The 20,947-nt window shown below is 32.3% G+C and overlaps 1 pseudogene; it reads left to right on the forward strand.

The window, feature by feature from the left end:
- Positions 1-765: 765 nt before the first annotated feature.
- LOC146723687 (mitochondrial Rho GTPase-like) lies at positions 766-18,782 on the forward strand (annotated as a pseudogene).
- Positions 18,783-20,947: the final 2,165 nt, after the last annotated feature.

Consider the following 20,947-nt stretch of genomic DNA (forward strand, 5'->3'; position numbering starts at 1 on the left):
TTTCTTATTTCCTCACCCAACTTCTCTGTAATCTTCTTTCCTATCTCCTCCATCATCCTCTTTAACTCCTCCTTTTCTATCCCCCCTACTTCTCTGTTCAGCCTTTCTGTTTTTTTGCTCCTTCTCAGACTTCTTTCCTCTTCATCCTTATCCTCCTCTCCCCCTTCTTCCCTTTTCCTTTTCAAGAAATCCTCTATACATCCCATACTGCTCCTCTTCTCTTTTGCTAACTCATCTACTCTTCTCGGCCTCCCTGCCTTCTTTTTTACTTCCTCCTCATCTCCCTTCTTTCCCCCTTCCTCAACCATCCTATCTCTACTATTCTCTTCACTACCATTCTTTTCCTCCTTATTCATTTTTCTCTTATCGCTTTCTTTCTTTGATTCACTTACTCTATGTTCTAATTCGCTCCAACTCGCTAGTGAATTCCCTAGTGAATTCCCTATTGAATTCCCTATCTTTCTATCTGCACCTGCTCTCTACACCTACTCTCTTTCTTCCACGTGTCTACGTGTCCACGTGTCTCACCTTTTCCTGCTTTCTATTTTCTAACTCCTTACCCCTTTTCCTTCTCCTATCCTTTCAATCTATCCTCCTCTTTTTCCTACGCCCTCTCACCTCCTATCTCCTATTCTCCTCACCCCTTTTCTCACTCTTTCCTCACAAATACCTGCCACGCTTTCACACACCTGTCACTCACACTCTCACTTTTGTCATAAGACAAAAATAATGAGGTTTAGAAAGGGGGGAGGAAGAATGAGGAAAATGGAGTGGAGATGGAAAGGGAAAAAATTAGAGGAAGTGAAAGAGTTCAAGTATCTAGGATATAAGTTACAAAGGAATGGAGGACAGGAGGCGCAGGTGAGGGACAGAGTGAGGAAAGCAGGAGCGGTGATGAGACAAGTATGGGGTATGGGAAAGAGAAGATTTGCAGGAGACTGGATGAAAAGAGTATGGTTAATGGAAAGGTTGGTGGGAACGGTGATGGAGTATGGGGCGGAAATATGGGGGTGGAAGGAGAGGAGAGAAGTAGAGGCAATGCAGGAAAGATGGATTAGGTGGACGTTAGGAGTAGATTGGTGTACGCCGGGGTATATGGTAAGAGAAGAGATAGGAAAGGATAAATTCAGGATAAGAGCAGGAAGAAGAGCGATAGGGTATGAGAAAAAAATTAGAGGAAGGAATGGGAGGAAGTTTAGCGAGGAAATGCTATGAGGAGATGAAGGAGAGGGTAAAGGAAGGAAAGGAGAAAACGGTGTGGGAGGAAGAGAGGGCAAAATTTTTTGAAGGAAGGGGGATAGAAGAGAGGGAGATGGAGGAAAAAAGAGAAAGGGGGGAGGAAGTATATGAGGGATGGGAGCAGAAGGACAGAGAAAGGCAAAAGGAGGAAAGATGGGAGAAGATAAGAGAGTCGAGATACAATAGATGGTATGGAGAATGGAAGGAGGAGGGTTTACCGGAATACTTGAGAAAGGGATGGGGGGAAAGCAGATGGAGAAGGATAGTGAGGTATAGAATGAACAATGAAATGAGGGGGGCGAGATACTGGGAAGAGGAGGGGAAAAGAAGATGCAGACTATGTGGGATGGAAGATGAAACTTGGGAACATGTAATAGGAGAATGTGGGGGAGAGGGGAATAAGGGAAACTGGTGGGAAAAAATGAGGGAAATACTGCAAGAAGGAGGAGAGGGAGAAGGGTGGATGAGGAAATTAGAGAAAAAGAGGATGGAGGGGAGGGTGGAAGGGGAAGAGGAGGAAGGAGGTATGAGGAGAATGTGTGAAAGTATGAATGAGGTGTTGGGGAATGTATGGGGAACTGGAAGCCGAGGCGAAGCGAGGAATAGGTTAGGGACAGCTCTTTCTCTCTCTTAATTAGTAAATAGGTAGATTAAGTTAGAGATAAGATAATTGTAAGATAGATGTAAGAGTAGAATGTAAGAGTAGTCTATAAGTTAAGATTGTAAGATATTTGTAAGGTTTGGGTACGCTCCTCAAAAGCGCCTTTAATCCCTGAGGGGGCAAATAAAGTATTGAATTGAATTGAAATTGGGTATACGTTTTATAATTAATTTAATATATTTGTGTTTAAAAATTATATTTGACCTTTAATTTAATTTTTATTTTATTAAAATTAATAATTAACATATATACTAAATTGCGAATTATATGGATGAAAAAAATCCCCATTATGTGTGTAAGAGATTTCGGAACTCTTTGCTAAAAATAATTAAAATTAAAAGTCAAATATAATTTTTAAACACTTTAATATTATTAAGAATATATAATTCGGTTCTCGAAATATATTAATTCATTATAAAACGTATACGTGATATTATTTTTCTCACATAAAAATGACTAGAATAAATTAAATTAATTATTAAAAAACTAAAAAGTAATTAAACGACTTAGACTTAGATGATAATAATAATGAAACATTTTATTAAAAAAAGATTCAATAACTAGTAGGTCAAGTTATAATTTTTTATTTATTTATTTATAACATTATGAGCTATTAAGCTCATCATCTCGTTCGCTCTCTGTCTTGCTTTCATTCGGCAAGTCACAAACGATATATGATACTCGTATGTTCCTACTTCAACTCTCGAGAATCTGAAACAAACGAAACTCCTGTCCAATATACAGGGTGTCCGGTAACTAACAGACCAATGATTACAAATGGATTCTTTGGTCAATTTGGGAACGATTTTTCCTCAGCGAAAATGTCGAAAAAGGTCATCATTTTTTACAACTTTCCAATCTTTGTCATTATATATCTTTATAACTAAGCCTTAAATTAAAATTTTATTATAGTAAACTCTACCTGAAATTAACTGAAGAATGTAATTATGTTAGACTTTTAACTCCAAAACGTTTAGTTTTCAAAAAACCTATTTTTTTCAATCGCTTATAACTCGAAAATTATTGACTTCTCTACATTTTTGCTAAGGAAAAATCGTCTCCAAATTGGCCAGAGAATCCGCCCTTAATCATTGGTCCGTTAGTTACCGGACACCCTGTATATATTATATAAAAGTGTATAGCACGTCAGAAGCTTGTGAGCTTACAGCGATAAGTAAAAACATTGCGTATCTATTTCATTGCGTTATCTGTTTAAACGCGCGCGCTTTAATTTTCCAACGTTTTTGCCTGTTTATTATTTTTAAAGGTCCTCTCTTCTAAAAATCTTGTTTTAAAGATCCTCTCCGCGAGCAAATTCGAAAACATAAATTATTTAATATTTTTACTTTATTATTTGTAAATCCTCGGTAATTTCAAAATTTTTCTATTTGAAAATTATTAATTTTCTATTGCCAATTAATTTTGGGTGCGTTCCGTTATGCACTGCAAGTACTGCCTACTACCATGCGTTCCGATATAGAAGCAGGGCACGCGAAGTACTATCATAAAATATAAACGTCTTATTTTGACGTTTTTCTGTTGCGATTACTGAAAAAACCCGGGGTAAAGGGTGCGTTTCTGTTCACGGGCAGTACTGCACTATGAGGGTCATCCCAGTGAAACTGTTGACAGCTTTCCTTTTTATTTTGGGTCCTTTGAAGCAAACTGAAAAATTAAAAAAACAACGCACTACGTACGTTTTTACAGATTTTAAACCAAAAACCTTTTTTCGCTAATAATCATCGAGTGAAAATTGGTGAAATGGATAATACCATTTTTTGCTTTATTTACATATAATTTAATCGAGAATATATATGATTCGATGAGTCATCAGTGAACGCGACTTGGAAATTGATTAAACATGAATGAAACGACAAATTAAAATCCCTAAAATAAAATTAAATTACGTTAAAATATATTGTTCATTATATTTCAATATTGAATTTAAAAGTTATTCCATCGTACACATGGATGTAGCCATCTTGATTACTGCGATGCTTTACCTCGCCGTTGCAGTAATCGCACAGGCAAATAACGTCAAATAATGACGTTATACCATATAGTACTTTGCAGTGTACTCTGCTATCTATATTCGGAACGTCTATTGGTAGTACTGTCATACTTTGCATGTTGCGACGTACGCACCCAAAGCACTCGCAGTAATCAAGATGCTACCATCCCTGTGTAGATGGAACTAACTTTTAAATTCCATATCTGAATATAATGATACAATTTTTTAACGTAATTTTTACATTTTAATTCTAGGTATTTTTATTTGTCGTCTCATTTCATTTATTAATTCCATTTCCAAATCGCTTTCACTTGATGACTCACTCGAATCATATATATCTTCTCGATTAAATTATATGTATTAATGCAATAACGGTATTATCCTTTCACACCAATTTTTTCTCGATGATTATTAGCGAAAAAGGTTATTTCAAGTCTTGCTGAAAGCGTACTGTAGTGCGTTCCGTTTTACCTATTTTTGCAGTAGCTTCAAAGTGCAAAAATTAAAAAGGAGACGCTGCAGTCAACAGTACCACTTGCATGCGTCATAGTGCCAGTACTTGCAGTGCATACGGAACGCACCCTTTATCACAGACTTTACTCTTACTCCCATTGCACTTTCGTTTGCGGTTTTTTCAGTATACGATTTTTTAATCGTAGTTTACTGAAAATTATTATTGTGAATTATACTTGTGCAGTGGTTTGAAGAATTTACAATTTTCGTTGAAATTGTTGATTCTTCAAAAAAATACGAGATTCGCGGAAATTGCGTGCTTTCTTGGCATTTTCCGTTCGCGGCAGGCGGTTTTATTTTTGATTGTTGGCAAGTGTTTTTTTTTTTTTTATTAAAATAGATAATATACTGTGAAATAATCACGATATTTGACGATGTGCATATATAGAAATTGTAATAATAATAATTATATCATAAAATTGTAATTGTTTCAATTTTTTATAGCTGCGATAAAAGATTTTACATTTGGATAGAACTGCGGTAAGTAAATATAAAATTCTTGAAACGTACCAAAATATTTGATACGTAAAAAAGGTTGAACTTTGAAAAATAAGGAACTTAAAAATTGCACTAAATAAATGGCTATATGTGAGCCGTGCGCGGATGTAAGGTGTGTTATAATCGAAATTTAATTAATAGAATTGAGGAATTAATCCCAATTTAAGTCTTACAAAGTCCAATCTAATTTTTTGGTAACTCGTGTACATTTTGAAAGTTATATCGAAAATTAAATTTCAATATGCTCTACTCTCACATTTCGCATACGGCTCACATATAGCCTATTTATCTTTAACTTTATTTCAACCCTTATAGAAATTTATTACTAGTAACGCCATTTATCACTTATTTTCGAGTAATTAATCACTTTTATTTCGAATACTTAAATTACTGTATATTTAGTATTTTAAAAAAACTCAAATAAGTGATTATTGGCGTAGTGATAAATTTCTACAAGAGAATAAGGATCCTTTAAATTCTTAATGTAAAAATTTCAAGTAATTTTCTTTAATAAAATTTAATTAAAAATTTTTGAACACTGTGTTATATCACATTTAAAAATCGTGATTATTTCAATAAAAAAACATTTTATGTGTAAAATAAAATTTTTTATATTTATAAATAAATATTTTATATATATATATATATGCATAGTAAAATATTCTCTGTCTCTTTCTCTCTCCTCTCTCTTCTCGTCTCTCTCTCTCTCTCTCCCAACACACACCACACACACCCCGGGGGCCAAACTCCAAAGTTTGGGCCTGATCAATTGCCTGGAAATTCGCACCCGGGCAAAATTCTGTTGGTAATGTCAAAAAGAATTTAGCCTGGACTTTCACCAGGGCAAAGTCCTTTTGGTCGAGTCCCACGAAAATTTTGGGACGGAAATCGAACCAGGGGCAAAGTCTTTTGGGGGGTTCAAATCTACGAAATTTACACGGACTCAAACCAGGGGGAAAGTGTGGGCCCGGGAAGGGGCAAAGTCTATCGCATAAAAATGCGGTCTCTTCTTTAGGCAGGCCTTTGGCGATCTGTCTATTATCTTTTGAAGATCTATTTTTATTATTTTAATTATTAAATTATTTTTTATTTATCTTTTATGTTTTATTAATTATCTTTTTTTTATATTTTTTCCCCTTCAGCACGATCACAGATTAATAGACAGATCGCCAAAAGGGCCCGCCTAAAAAAAGACCCATCTTCGTGCGATAGACTTTGCCCCTTACCGACCCAAAATTTGCCCCTTTCGATCCTGCTAAAATTTGTAGACGAACCAAAAGGGCTTTTCCCCCCGGGTTCGAGGCCGTCTAATTTCGTAGCTCGAAACCAAAAAACTTTGCCCCTGGGGGCCAGTCCAGCTAAATTCGTTTGACATTACCAACAGACTTGCCCCGTTTTCGACCAGGCTAATTGGGTCAAAGAGACCCCAAATTTTAGAGATTTGGCCCCCGTTGTGTGTGTGTGTGTTGGGGTGTGTGGGGAGGAGAAGAGGAGAGAGAGAGAAAGAAATTTTACATTATGCATATTAGGTGTCCGGGAATTGCGCCTCAACCCCATTCAGATAAATAATAAACAAAAGGAAAGTTTTTTGTTTCCGGGGTTTTTTCGTTTTTGCAATAAATTTTTGAGTATTAATAAAAGATCGGCCAATTTCCCCGCGAAAGAACGCGCACGAGAAGAGCTTCCCTGTAACCGATAGGCGCGTCGCAAAGCGGAAGGGACGAACAAATGACTGTCTACATCGTGTTCGAGAATCTTCGTGTATCGTGTTACAGTGACTTTCTCTTCCCGTCGGGGTGCTTCTATTCGCGGGATTGGCCGTCTATTTTTTTTAAATAACTCAAAAAAATTAAATTTGCGAAATCGCAAAACGGTAGAGGATTTTCTATTCGGTTTAACCACTTTACCGGCACACAGGGTTTTGGAGGCGAAAATTTCCCGGGACACCCTGTTAAAAATTTATTAAATTAAAAAATATTTTTACACAAAAAATGTTTTTTTATTAAAATAATCAGATTTTAAATGTGATATAACCAGTGTTCAAAAATTTTTTAATTTAAAAATGTTTTAAATTAAATTTTTATTAAAAGAAATTACTTAAATTTTTTTTACATTAAGAATTTAAAGGCTCCTTATTCTCTTGTAAAATTTATCATTTACGCCATTATCACTTATTTTGATATTTAAAATACTATAAATCAGTAATTTAAGTATCAAAATAAAGTGATTAATTCCCGAATAATTGATAATTGGCTTTTAACTTTTAATAAATTTTCTATAAGGTAAAATAATAAAGAAAATAAATAGGCTATATGTAGCCGTATCCGAAATGTGAATGTAAGCCGCTTTGAATTTAATTTTTCGATATAACTTTTCAAAATGTACACAAGGTACAAAAAATTAGCTTGAACATTTTAAGACTTAAATTGGGATTATTCTCAATTCTTTTAAATTTAAATTTCGATATAACCACCTTCCTCCCGCACGTTTCCCCTTACCCCCGTTTTTTAGTGCAATTTTTAAAGTCCTTATTTTTCAAGTCCCCTTTTTTTACTTATCAAATATTTTGTACTTTTTCAAAATTTTATATTTTTACTTACCGCAGTTTCTTTCCCAATGTAAACTCTTTTTAATCGCAGTCTATAAAAAATTGAAACCAATTTCCAATTTTAAAAGATGTAATATTATTATTATTACAATTTCTTATATATTGCAAAATCTGTCAAATATCGGATTTATTTACATTTTATTATCTATTTTAAAAAAAAAAAAACAAAAACACTTGCAACAATCAAAAAATAACCGCCTGCCGCAAACGGAAAATGCCAAGAAAGCACGCAAATTTTCCCCGAATCTCGCAATTTTTTTGAAAAATCAACAATTTTAACGAAATTGTAAATTCTTCAAATCACTGCACAAGTATTTAAACACAAATAAAATTTTTAGTAACTACGATAAAAATCGTATACTGAAACCCCCCCAACGAAAGTTTCAATGGGAGTAGAGTAAAGTCTGTGATAAATTAATTGGCAATAAATTAATAATTTTCAAAAAAAAAATTTTGAAATTAAACCCAGGATTTACAAATCAGAAAGGTAAAAATATTTTAAAAATTTATGTTTTTTGGAAATTTTTCTTGCGGAGAGGATCGTTTAAAAAAACAAGAAATTTTTTGAAGAGAGGACCCTTTAAAAATATAACCGGCAAAAACGTTGGAAAATTAAACGCGCGTTTTTAAAAAGATAAAAACGCAATGGAAAAAGTACGGGAATTGGTTTTACTTATCGCTGTAAGCTCACAGCTTCTGACTGCTATAAAACTTTTAATATAATATACAGGGTGTCCGGTAACTAACGGACCAATGATTAGGCGGATTCTCTGGCCAATTTGGAACGAGTTTTCTTGCAAAAATGTGAGAATTTAATAAAAATTTTCCCATTTTTAAGCTTTGAAAATAGGTTTTTTGAAAACTAAACGGGTTTTTGGGGTAAAAGGCTAACATAATTACATTTTTCGTTAATTTCAGGTAAGTTTTCTATAATAAATTTTAATTTTTTGGCTTAGTTATAAAAAATATATATTACAAAGATTGGAAAGTTGTAAAAATGATGACCTTTTTTGACATTTTCGCTGAGGAAAAAAACGTTCCCAAATGGACCAAAGAATCCCCCTTTGTAATTTATTGGGCCTTTAGTTACCGCACCCTGGGATATTGGACCCGAGTTTCGTTTGTTTCAGATTCCCCGAGAGTTGAAGTAGGAACATACAGTATCATATTCGTTTTGGTGGATGCCATGAAGCAAGACAGAGCGAACGAGATGATGACTTTTAATACTCATAAAGTTATAAATAATAAATAAAAAAATTTTAACCTGACCTACAGTTTTGAATCTTTTTTTTAATAAAATGTTTCCTATTATTAAACATCTAAGTTAAGTCGTTTTTAATTTCTTTAGTTTTTTAATAATTAATTTTAAAATTTTTTCTAGTCATTTTTATATGAAAAAAATAAAATCATGTATACGTTTTTATAATGAATTAATATATTTCGGGAACCGAATTTTATATTTTTATAATTTAAAGGTTTAAAAATTTTATTTGACTTTTAATTTTTTAAATTTTTTTTAGCAAAAAGTTCCGAAAACTCTTACAAAAACATAATGGGGATTTTTTTTAAACCATTATTCGCAATTAGTATATATGTTTTATTAATTTTAATAAATAAAAAATTTAAAAATTAAAGGTCAAATTAATTTTTAAACACAAATATATTAAATTTTATAAACCGTATACCCATGATAGTATTTTTCTCGTAAAAAAATAATTAGGGGTAAATTAAATTAATCAAAAAAGTTAAAATTAATTAAGAATTTAAACTTATATTTTATATAATAATAATAAAACATTTTATGAGGGTCAAACCGTCGTAAATAATTAAATAAAATTTGCTATTACGTCAAAGTCAAGTTTTCTAACTTATAAAACATTTTATTAAAAACAGATTCAATAAATATAAGTACATGTTATATATATACTTATATTTATGAATCTGTTTTTTTTAAAAGTTTTATTATTATCATATATAATATAAATTATTTAATTATTTTTAATTTTTTATGAGTATTTAATTTGTTCTAGTTATTTTTGTATCGAGAAAAATACTATCACGCGGTAAAACGTTTTATAACGATAAAAATATTTTTTTTCCCAAAAATTATTTTTGGACCTTTAATTTTATTTGTTTTTTTATTAAATTAATAATTACCAATATACTTATTGGGGAATTTAATATGGATGAAAAAAATCTCTGATTATGTTTGAAAGAGATTTGGGAACCCTTTGCAAAAATAATTAAAATTAAAAGTCAAATAAAATTTTTTTGAATACTTTTATATATTAAAAATATAAAATTTTCGACTCTGAAATATATTAATTCATATAAAACGTATACGATTAGTATTTTTCACATATTAAAATGTAGAATAAATTAAATTAATTATTAAAAACTAAAAATTAATTAAACGACTTAACTTAGTTTATATTAATAATAGAAAACATTTTTTAAAAAAAATAATTATAATGGTCGGGTTTTAATTTTTATTATTTTTTATTTAAAATCATAAAATTCTGTCCTTTCCGAAATAGGGCGAACGCTACGAAAAGAAAAATCCGTACATGCCGCCGGCGAGTTCATGAACATGAACCTTTTATCTTGGGAACGTATTAAAAGTTATTTTGCTTTGGGACCACTACTACGATATGGCGCTGAATCATGAGAAATGCGGGGTTCTCTCCTTCATCCAAAACCTTTTTGGCGATCTGTCATTAATTGTGTACGAAATTTTGGGCATAAATATTTTATACAAAACCCCAAAGCCCTCGTATTAAATTTTTTTCTTTTCGGAACTAAATTAATTTTAGGTGACATTTTGAATATCTTTCAAAAAATGATTTTTTTGCATAATCAAAGACATTCCTTTATTTTTATCTTTTTAACCTCGCCGAACAGATGACTTTGAAAAAGACATCATCTTTCGTCATCTTTAGTTTTATTTGCTGGCTGAGATGTTTCACAATAATTTTAATAATTTTTTCATTTCTATAGATTTCAATTAAAAATTATTCCAAGCAGGGGAGAAACGACGGGACTTAAAAAAGACTTTTTTTTTACACCCATTATATGTCACAGAAGGGAAAATCACAATGCGCGCGCGCTAGAGAGGCGAAATAAAGTGCAAAGAGCAATATACACACATATATATATGCAGTACCGTATACACACACAAACACACAGCACATTCATTGCGGTGGCATAGGTAACCTTGAAAGGCCACCCTCGAAGGGGCAACTACACTTCGGTCCCGTGAATCCGCCGGAGAGTTTGCTGTCAGTCGCCAGCCTTTGAAAAAGAAGAAGAAGAAGAGAAAGAAAAGGAAGAGAACAAAAGGAATCGAGGCAAAATCCCAAATAACCCTTCAATAATACATACAAGGAGAAACGGTGAGAGGGAAAAACAAATAGAATGAAAAAAAATGTGTGGTTGATCATCGGATCATCTTTGTCGCCCACGAAATTCACCCTAAGGACGAGCACGAGCGGTGACACTCTCGGCGGAGGTGCTGTTGACGGCTCGGCGCGGGTCTTATTTAGGTTATACCTCGTAACTGTGCGCGCGGCTTTCTCTTCGTACAACGACGATGCCGTCCAGGGGGCCTGAACGGCGAATGCCGTTCTAGGCATCGCCCAGGGGATTTGTAATTGTTTGTTACTCGAGCGCGAGCGAGAATGGTGCAACGCCGGTCGCGCCCAGGCGCAACGTCAGGATACTGCTGATCGGCGAACGCGGCGTCGGCAAGACCTCCCTGATCCTGTCCCTGGTCAGCGAGGAGTACGCGGGGAGGTGCCCAGAAAGGGCCCGAGGAGATCACGATACCGGCAGACGTCACCCCGGAACAGGTGGCCGACCCACATAGTCGACTATTCAGGTATGCTGCGCAATGTTTTACTCTTTGCGTTACTCTCCTGGTCAGATATATTGTTATTATTATGTTATTTTGCTTCTTTTCTTCCTTTCTTCTTTATTTTCCTTTTTATCTTCATTTTCTTTATTTTCTTTAGTCAGATGTGGTGCGCAATATTCTACTTTGGGTTTCTTCCTTGTCAAATATATTATTTTTATTGTACTCTTCTTTTTGCTCTTTCTCCTAATTTTTATCTTTATTTTCCCTTTTATCTTCATTTTCTTCTTTTTTTTTTTTCTTTTTCTCCTTCATTTTCTTTATTCAAGTATGGTGCACAATATTTTACTCTTGTGTTCCTCTCTTGTCAAATATATTATTATCTTGCATTCTTTCTTTTCCTCTTTTCTTCTTTATTTAATCTTCATTTTTATTCTCTTAATTTATCGTCCATTTGCTTCATTTTTTCCTTTATCTTTAGTGGTTCTTTATTTTCTTCCTTTCCTTACCTCTTATTTTTTTATCTTCTTTTGTCTGCTTCTTGTTCTTTTATTATTTTTCTTTATCTGTTTTTTTTTTTTTAATTTTTTCTTCATTATTCTTTATTTTTTTTATCTTCTTTTTCTTTAAATCTTTATTTTTTTTTTCCTCTATTATATTATTATTATATTTTTTATTATCATAATATTCTTATAATATTTACACGGTGGAGCAGACAGACGATCAGCTAGCAGAAGAGATTCAGAAGGCGCATGTGATATGTGGGTTTATTCGGTGGAAGATGAAGATACTCTGGACAGAGCTGCTAGCTATTGTTACCATTGATCAGAAGGTGCTCGCCTGACAATCGATGCCCAGTTGTACTCGTAGGGAATAAAATCGATCTCGTAGATTATTCTACTATAGAGGTTTGTTATAAAGAAATATTTAAATGGAGCGTACATTTTTTATTATATTTTATTACATGTCGATAATTTTTAATTTTTTTAATTGACATTCTAGGCTGTATATCCCATTATGAAGGAGTTTACAGAGATTGAGAGTTGCATAGAGGTAAGACATAAATACATTTTGATTTATAAACGAAGGAAATTGAAGGAGAAGGATATGGGGAGATATATATTTTATTTTTCTGCTTTTTAGTGCTCGGCGAAAACACTCAGAATGTTTCGGAAACGTTTTATTACGCGCAAAAGGCAGTTTTGCATCCTACGACACCTTTATACAATTATGACACACAGGAGGTGAGATTTATATATATCTAGTTCTTCTTTAATTTAATATTTCTAACTAAACTTGACTGAAACAATATGTTCTATTTCAGCTCACCGAGGAATGCAAAACTGCTCTAAAGCGAATTTTTAAAGTATGTATTGGATATATATTTTTATCTTCACAATATATATTTAAATTTTTTTCAAAATAAATGAAATATTTTTTGAAATTATATTTTGTCTGAACAATATTTTCATGAGTAATATAAATATAATTAAAGTAAAGTTATAAGGTTCAGAAATAATTGCAATGGATTAAAAAGTATATAAATATATGTGTATTATATACAAACACTGACTATATCTTTTTTTATTTTTATGAATGATCTATTATATTATTATTTCTTTTTCCAACAGATATGCGATGTTGATAACGATGGACTTTTAAACGATATGGAATTGAACGCGTTTCAACAATGGTGCTTCAACACACCATTACAACCGCAAGTGCTGGAGGATGTGAAAGCTGTGCTATCAAAAAATATTTGCGACGGTATATGTAATGGATGTGTCACAATGAAAGGTATTCAGCCAGTTCAATATTAAACTTAAGCACTAAAACTAATTACTATAATTAATATAATCTGTATTTAATAAATCTATATAAATTTATATTTATATCAGTTATATTAATATTTAATATAAATATAAATTGAGAGTGTCAAACAGGCAAGAAGAGCCAAATCGCGGATGACAGTGCGTTATCCCAACGAAACTGAATTTTTTCCCGATTCAGCGACTTTCGGATCTATATTTTTCTCTCGCATTTATTTCCTTAAGGGAGGAACAGGGGATGTATGGAATTAAATCTCTTGTAGAGATTATTCCAATTTTAAATCTTGGCCGTGATCAAGTAAAATTTAGTGCCTTGTGCACAGGTTTTTAATCCTAACGAAAACATTTAGTTTCGTTGGGATAACGCACTGTCATCCGCGATTTGGCTCTTCTTGCCTGTTTGACACTCTCAATTTATATTTATATTTATATTATAGAGCCTTGTTAAATTCTTAATAATATATTAAATTATATTAATGATATTAACAATTATATAAATATAAATACAATTTATATAAAGAAATATGTATATATAAAAATATAAATTATATAATAAAATATAATTTATAAATAAATATAAATTAATATAATCTCTTACTTATGCAGGTTTTATGTATTTACAATGTTTATTCATACAACGTGGAAGGAACGAAACTACTTGGGCCGTGTTGCGAAAGTTTGGCTATGATAATGAGCTGCAAATGTCAAAAGATTATATTCACCCTCCGTATGTATAAAGAGTCAATTAGAGTGTCTTCACTGATGTGTCTTCAGTATTAATAATCGAGTGACTTTGTCGTAGATTAAAAGTCCCACTTGGCTGCACCACCGAATTATCGCACAAGGGACAGGAGTTTTTGACGTTACTGTTTATGCAACATGATCGCGATCGCGATGGAGCTCCTCTCACCCTTAGAAATGGAATCGCTGTTCTCGCGATGTCTCGTACCCGCCATGGGGTGACGAGTACAAGTAAACACCGTACCCACGAACGAGAAGGTTTGCATACAGAGTGTCCTAATTTAATCGATCACTCCCAAAATTTTTTTATTTTTGATTGTACAACAAAATGTTCCAAACCAAAGTTGTTTCGATTTGAAGAGGGATAGAAGATGGTGCTATAGACTTTCGTAAAGTGTGCTTTTCAAAGTCATTAAGTTTTTTTTAAATGGAACTTTTTAGTTGGAAGTTTTTATTAAATGGAATTTTATAAAATATTTTGTAAGATATTTATTTTTTGACAATCTTACCTGAATACTTTTATTTATAAAATATGAAATGAAAGAAATCAATTGATATAAAAAAGTTTGTAAGAAAAAATATAAATTTATTCATTTTTTAGCCATTTCACTCTAATAACTTTTTATAGTGAATATTGCGAGAAATCGATTTATGTAAAAAAAAAATAAATAGTTCCATTTAAAAAAAACATAAATGATCTTTAAATGACATATGACCTTCAAATAATCTTGAAAAATGTTAAAATTACAACTTTTGTGTGAAACATTTTGTTGTACAATCAAAAATTAAAAAATTTGGAGGTGATCAATTAAAATGGGACATCCTATATATACTTTTGCTTATATTATTCCTAAAAGAAAATTGAATTCTTGTAAAACGTCAAATAACGAAGAAAACCCGGTATATCTGTTTCTCTGAGGACCGGAAAGCTATATTATCATCAGATATAAATGCAATATATATTTGAACGTAATTTAATTTACATAATTTTGCATGCAGGGATGGATTACGTTCCAAGGCTACATGTGCCAATGGGCACTGCTGACACTGACAAACGTGCGCAAAAACCTTGGAATATATGGCGTATTTGGGTTACAATATGTACCATAACGAGCCCCAAACGAGCGCGATAATCGTAACTCGTGAGAAGAAAGTAGATCTAGCAAAGAAACAATCTAGCAGAAACGTCTACACCTGTCACGTGATAGGTCCCAAGAGTAGTGGAAAGACTACTTTGTGCAGGACCTTTATCGATCCTAAACTTGAGGTAAATCATTATTCATAATTGTATAATTAATTAGTCTACTCCTGGAAAAATCAGGGAATAATTTTTTGATAAGATTTGAGTAGACACCTTGTTGTTGCGGATGTGTTTTTATAATATATTTAATATATTATTTTGTATAATATATTATTTTATTATGTATATATTATTTTATTTAATATATATTATTCATATATTCTATTTAAAATATATTTAATATATTAATTATCTAATTATTTAATATACATATATCTATTTAATATATAATATATAGTTATATATATATTTTTCTTTCTTCCAGAAATTGATGATGAGACGGTACCGTCAAACGCCCATGTGACCGTGAACACTCTGCACGTGTACGGACAGGAGAAGACGATGGTGCTGAAAGATATAAATGTGCTAAATGTACAGGACGCCTTAACGCCGGCGGAGATACAGTGCGACGCCGCCGCTCTCGTTTATGACGCCAGTAATCCGAAATCATTCGAATACATAGCGCGTATTTACATCGTCAGTATTCTATACTCTCTCGTATTCATTAACAAAGGATCTCATATTGGAAACTTTACATAATAAGTATGCATTTGCAGAAGTACTTCGCCGATAGCAAAATTCCCGTTCTGATAGTAGCGAACAAAAGTGACCTTTCCGAGGTGAAACAGGGATATCTGCTGCAACCGACCGCGTTTTGCAGCAAGTACAAACTGATGCCGCCGCAGCCGTACAGTATTTCACGTACGGTGCGACGTGAGATTTTTGTCAAGCTAGCTACAATGGCAGCTTTCCCGTAAGTTGAACTCTCTTTCTCTCTCGTTATAGTACAGAATACTCGAGGCTCCTGGGTCCTTGCCGCAGGCATCTCACAAGGGAAGGTCATACGATGGCCCAAAAGTTAGGTGACGATTTTGTGCTCGTCTGATAAGGCACCCTTCAAAAAGTAATATATGAAGTCCGTTTGCTAATGTAACGCCAATTACCAGATTATCGGGCAAAAGAAATTAAAAAAAAAATTTTTTTTATATATCTCGAAAATTATTGGAGGTATAAAAAAATGTTTTATACAAAAGTTTTATAGTAAAAATAGCTTTATTTAATGACATTAATACAATTAAAAAAACATTTTTTTTTAATTTTTTGAAAATTAAAAGAAATTTTTTTGAATTTTATTATTTTGTTTATCAAATAGTAAATATGCAGTCAAAAAATCATGTCAGAATGACCCACTAGTAAAAAAAAAAGAAATGGTTTCTCTCTCTCTCTCGGTGTGTGTGTGTGTATTTGTGTGTGTGCGCGCGCGCGTGTGTACGTGCGTGCATTATGTGTGTTTATTAATAATGTGTACAGTTAATATGTAAATTTTCAAGCAAGCAATGTTTGAAACAATAGCACCGTGTGCAGTGTGCACATTTCAAATCAGAAAACTGGTCACAGTTAAAATGTGAGCATATAGAAAATTTTTCAAATGAGAAAAATGCAGTTTGCAACTCGATAATCTGGAAATTGGCGTTACATTAGCAAACGGACTTCATATATTACTTTTTGAAGGGTGCCTTATCAGATGAGCACAAAATTGTCACCTAACTTTTTGGCCATCGTATGACCTTCCCTTGTCAGATTGTGACGTCAGCGGCGAGAAAGCACACGCTGAAAATTCTTAGATGTCATTTTTAAATGAAAGAATGATTGGACCTCAATTATCGCCTCTGACGTCACAATCTAACATAATTGCTGAGGAACCAAGAGCTTTAGACTCTTGGGTCCTCGTCGCAGGCAAGTCAGATTGTGACGTCAGCGGCGAGAAAGCATACGCTAAAAATTCTTAGATGCCATCTTTAAATAAAAGGATGACTGCCTCAATTTTCAGCGTGTACTTTCTCGCCTCTGACGTCACAATCTAACATGATTGCTGAGGAATTAAGAGCTTAAAGGCTTCTGGATTCTCGTCGCGGTCATATCAGATTGTGACGTCAGAGAGATTTGAAATATCTTTTTATTTCGAAATAACATCTAAGAATTTTTAGCGTGTATCTTCTCATCTCTGACGTCACAATCTAACATTGCTGAGAAACCAAGAGCTTTAAGCTTCTGGATCCTCGCTGTAAGCATGTCAGATTGTGACGTCAACGGCAAGAAAGCTCATGCTGAAAATTCTTAGATGTCATTTTAAATAAAATGATGATGGGACCTCAATTTTCAGCGTGTGCTTTCTCGCTTCTGACGTCACAATCTAACATAATTGCCGAGGAACCAAGAATTTTAGGCTCCTGCATCTTCACTGCAGGCATGTCAGATTGTGACGTCAGGGAGATTCGAAATAAAAAGATATTTCGAAATGACATATAAGAATTTTTAGCATATATTATCTCTGACGTCACAATCTGACATGATTGCTGAGGAACCAGGGGTCTTAAGGACGAAATTAGCCAGATAGATTTCTTGGTGGTTCTTCGATTTAGAAAAAATAGATAATTTTTTTCTTTCGTAGCTGACACACTCAAAATTTATATCGATTACGATCAAACAGCTTTTTCGCTTGTTATTTTTTTTTCTTTTACATATATATTTTTCACCCTAAAGTTACGTAACAGTGATTTGCTGTTTTTCTTACAATTCGCACCTTTTCCAGAGTATCTCCCCTCTTCTTTTCTTGTACTTTAATTTAAAAAAAAAAGATAATGACGTAATCGTATATATATAAAATAAATTATAAAAAAGGAGAAGACAATTCGGTATTAACAAAAAGATATTTCGTGTTTAGCCGCTTTCAAGGAGCATGGGTATTATTTTACAGAGACAGGTTGGTCCGAATTTCAATTTCACACTGTGTAAAAGATAATAGAAGCTTGAGCAAATCGTGAAAACTGCATTCGATCATCATCATCATCATCCATCATCATCATCACCGTCATCGTCACTATTCCTGTCAGTGCATGCTGTCATTTCATATTTCAAGATAGAGTTAACTCTCCATCCTTATTATAATATAATAAAAACTGTAATAACCGGGCGATTTGCTCACATTTGTTAGAAAATCTCTCGTCATCGCACGGATATGGAAAAACTATACGTAACAACATATTGGCTCTTTTCAGCCATTTGAGGCGTATGGTCCACATGTTGCTTGTCGAAACCTCACCCTCTCAGTGGTGGAGTTCTTTCACAAGGTTTTATTTCGTATTACTGCTTTTATACTCTCTATATATATTTCTCCCCTTCGCGATCCACAAATTCAGTCATTCGAGTCGTAGTCGCTTTTGATAGAAACTGACCGCTTTTTTTCATTCAAGCATGAGCATGTCAAGGTCAATCTCTCAATTTTACAAGAAAAAGCTTAATTTATACGCTTCTCTAGAAATTTTAACAGAAGAGAGATTTTTCTTTCGATCCGATGTTGCTTATCGCATATGGTAAAACTTCATTGTCAGGATATAATCTGCAAAATTTCATCTGTCATCAAGGTGTCTACTCTCTGGAGTTTTTTTTTATCTTGAAGAATCCAAAAATTCTCATCCAGGATTTTTTTCTCAAAAATTGTGCCTTTGATAATTTAATTCTTATATTTTAGCACTCAAAAAACAATGTTTAACATATCTTTAGTTTTTATCGACAATCTCTTTTTAGTATTAAGATCTTAAGTAAGTTTTATGGAAAATTGTTCAATTTTTGAAAAATAATATTTAAATAAATTAGTATTATAATAAATTATTCTTGTTTCGTATATCTTTGTAACATTTATATAGATATTGATAGTGATATACTTGTTGCATTTTGCTATTGTCCAAATTAATTTTACAATTACAAGGTGTCTACTCAAATTTTGTAAATAAGTTTCCTGAGAATTCTCTGATTTAAAAAATTCTAAGTAAATTAAGAAAACAGACGATTACAGTTATCAAGAGTGCAGTTTTCCCAGCATTTAATAAACGTTAAAAATATATATGCAATAATATAAAATAAAATATAAAACAAAAATAATTTATTATAAATTTATTATGAAATATTAATTTATTAAAATTATTATTTATTCGTTTGTTGAATTATTATTAATTATTTATTAAATAAATAGAGTACTAATTTATTTAAATATTGTCTATTAAAAAATAGAACAATTTTCTATGAAACTTACATCAGATTTTTATACTAAAAATAGATTGTCAATTAAAAAATTACATGAAACTTTAATAAAACTATATTGTAAAGACATGTTAGACATATATTTCTTAAGCTGTGTGCTAAATAAAAATAAGATTATCAAAGAGGCAATTTTCCAAAATTTCCTGAATGCCAATTAAATTCCATGAAAATTCCCTGATTTTTCAAGGTAGAACAAAATTCCTTGAAAATACTAGGTTTTCAAGGTTTTTGCCGGGAATAAATATTAAATCCATAAAACATTTTTGTAGTCATATGAATATAATGATATATTAAAATACATATACATAGTAAAAAAATTCATTTTTTAAAAAGTTGCTGCATTTATGTGAATTTTCTTATTTTGCTTGGAATTTTCAACGCGAAAAAGTTCCCTGAAAGAACAGGAAATTTTTTTACAAGATTTGAGCAGACATCCTGATCATTTTTATGTTGTATTAGTTGTATCATCAGTGTTGTGCTTAGATGATTTTAAAATTATCTAGATAAAGATGAGACGGAAATATGAAAATCTATCTTAGATAAGAGAGAGACGAAGATGATTTTGTTTTAAATATATCTAGATAAAAAATAAAATTCTATGGTGATTTATCTAGATATTTTTTTTAGGATTGTTTACGTAAACACAGTTATAAAAAAATATAAATTACAAAAGGGATATAAAAAAATATACTATTTAAATATAATATAAAAAATATATTGTATATGATTATTTATAAATTTTTGTTGCTTCTACTTAAGTTCTACTATTTAAGTTGCTATGATTCTAAACCAAATTATCGAATAAATAACACTTTCTTTCAAGTCTAGATGATCATCGATATAATTTTTATTTAGATATAGCAGACACTGTGTATCATTGTATCGTTGAGTATTCGAAGATGACATTGTGGTTTTATCATATGAAGTATTTGAGTATTTTTTTCGATTTTACGATTCGAGAATCGTGGCTCTAAATCTCTCTGCTTGGACGTTTCAGACACAGTAAACCAGTTCGGCCTAATGCAAGGGGACTCCCTGGTGTGGTGGAGAAGCAGGCCTCGGCATCGCGGTCGCCACAGTCGCCGGTTACGTGATGATGCGTGTACTGAACACGGAGAAGAGATAGTCTACCATATCTCTCGTGCTACTTGTGCGTGTTTTAACTGGCCTCCTAATGTCGAATAAAGAAAGAGAAATCTGTTTATTATATATAATAATAATCGCGTTATACATATAGGGTTTGAATGGTACATATTATATATATATATATATTCATAATCACACACTAATTTTCGAAATATACAAAGCTAAGTATTAGAGAGAGAAAGAATTTATGTGAAAAAAGAAGTGCAAATACTTTGTGTAGTCGAGGTACGCTTATACCTTACTCTGGTCAGAATACCCAAGTTTTTATTCGCTATTTTTTTCTCTTCCGACATGTATCATCTTGTAAGAAGTATTTTCACCTTATAATAATATAAATTATTGTTAATGTATTGTAATAGTATAAAGTAAGGAAAGAAAAGTGCGATCTGTGTATTTGATGTCAGTCTTTATTTGCTTTTGTTTAGCGCGTTTTTTAATCTCGAAAGAAAA

This window comes from Nylanderia fulva, unplaced genomic scaffold (genome assembly GCF_048542155.1).
Source record: "Nylanderia fulva isolate GAGA-0341 unplaced genomic scaffold, ASM4854215v1 Scaffold175, whole genome shotgun sequence".
In the NCBI taxonomy this organism is placed as follows: domain Eukaryota; kingdom Metazoa; phylum Arthropoda; class Insecta; order Hymenoptera; family Formicidae; genus Nylanderia; species Nylanderia fulva.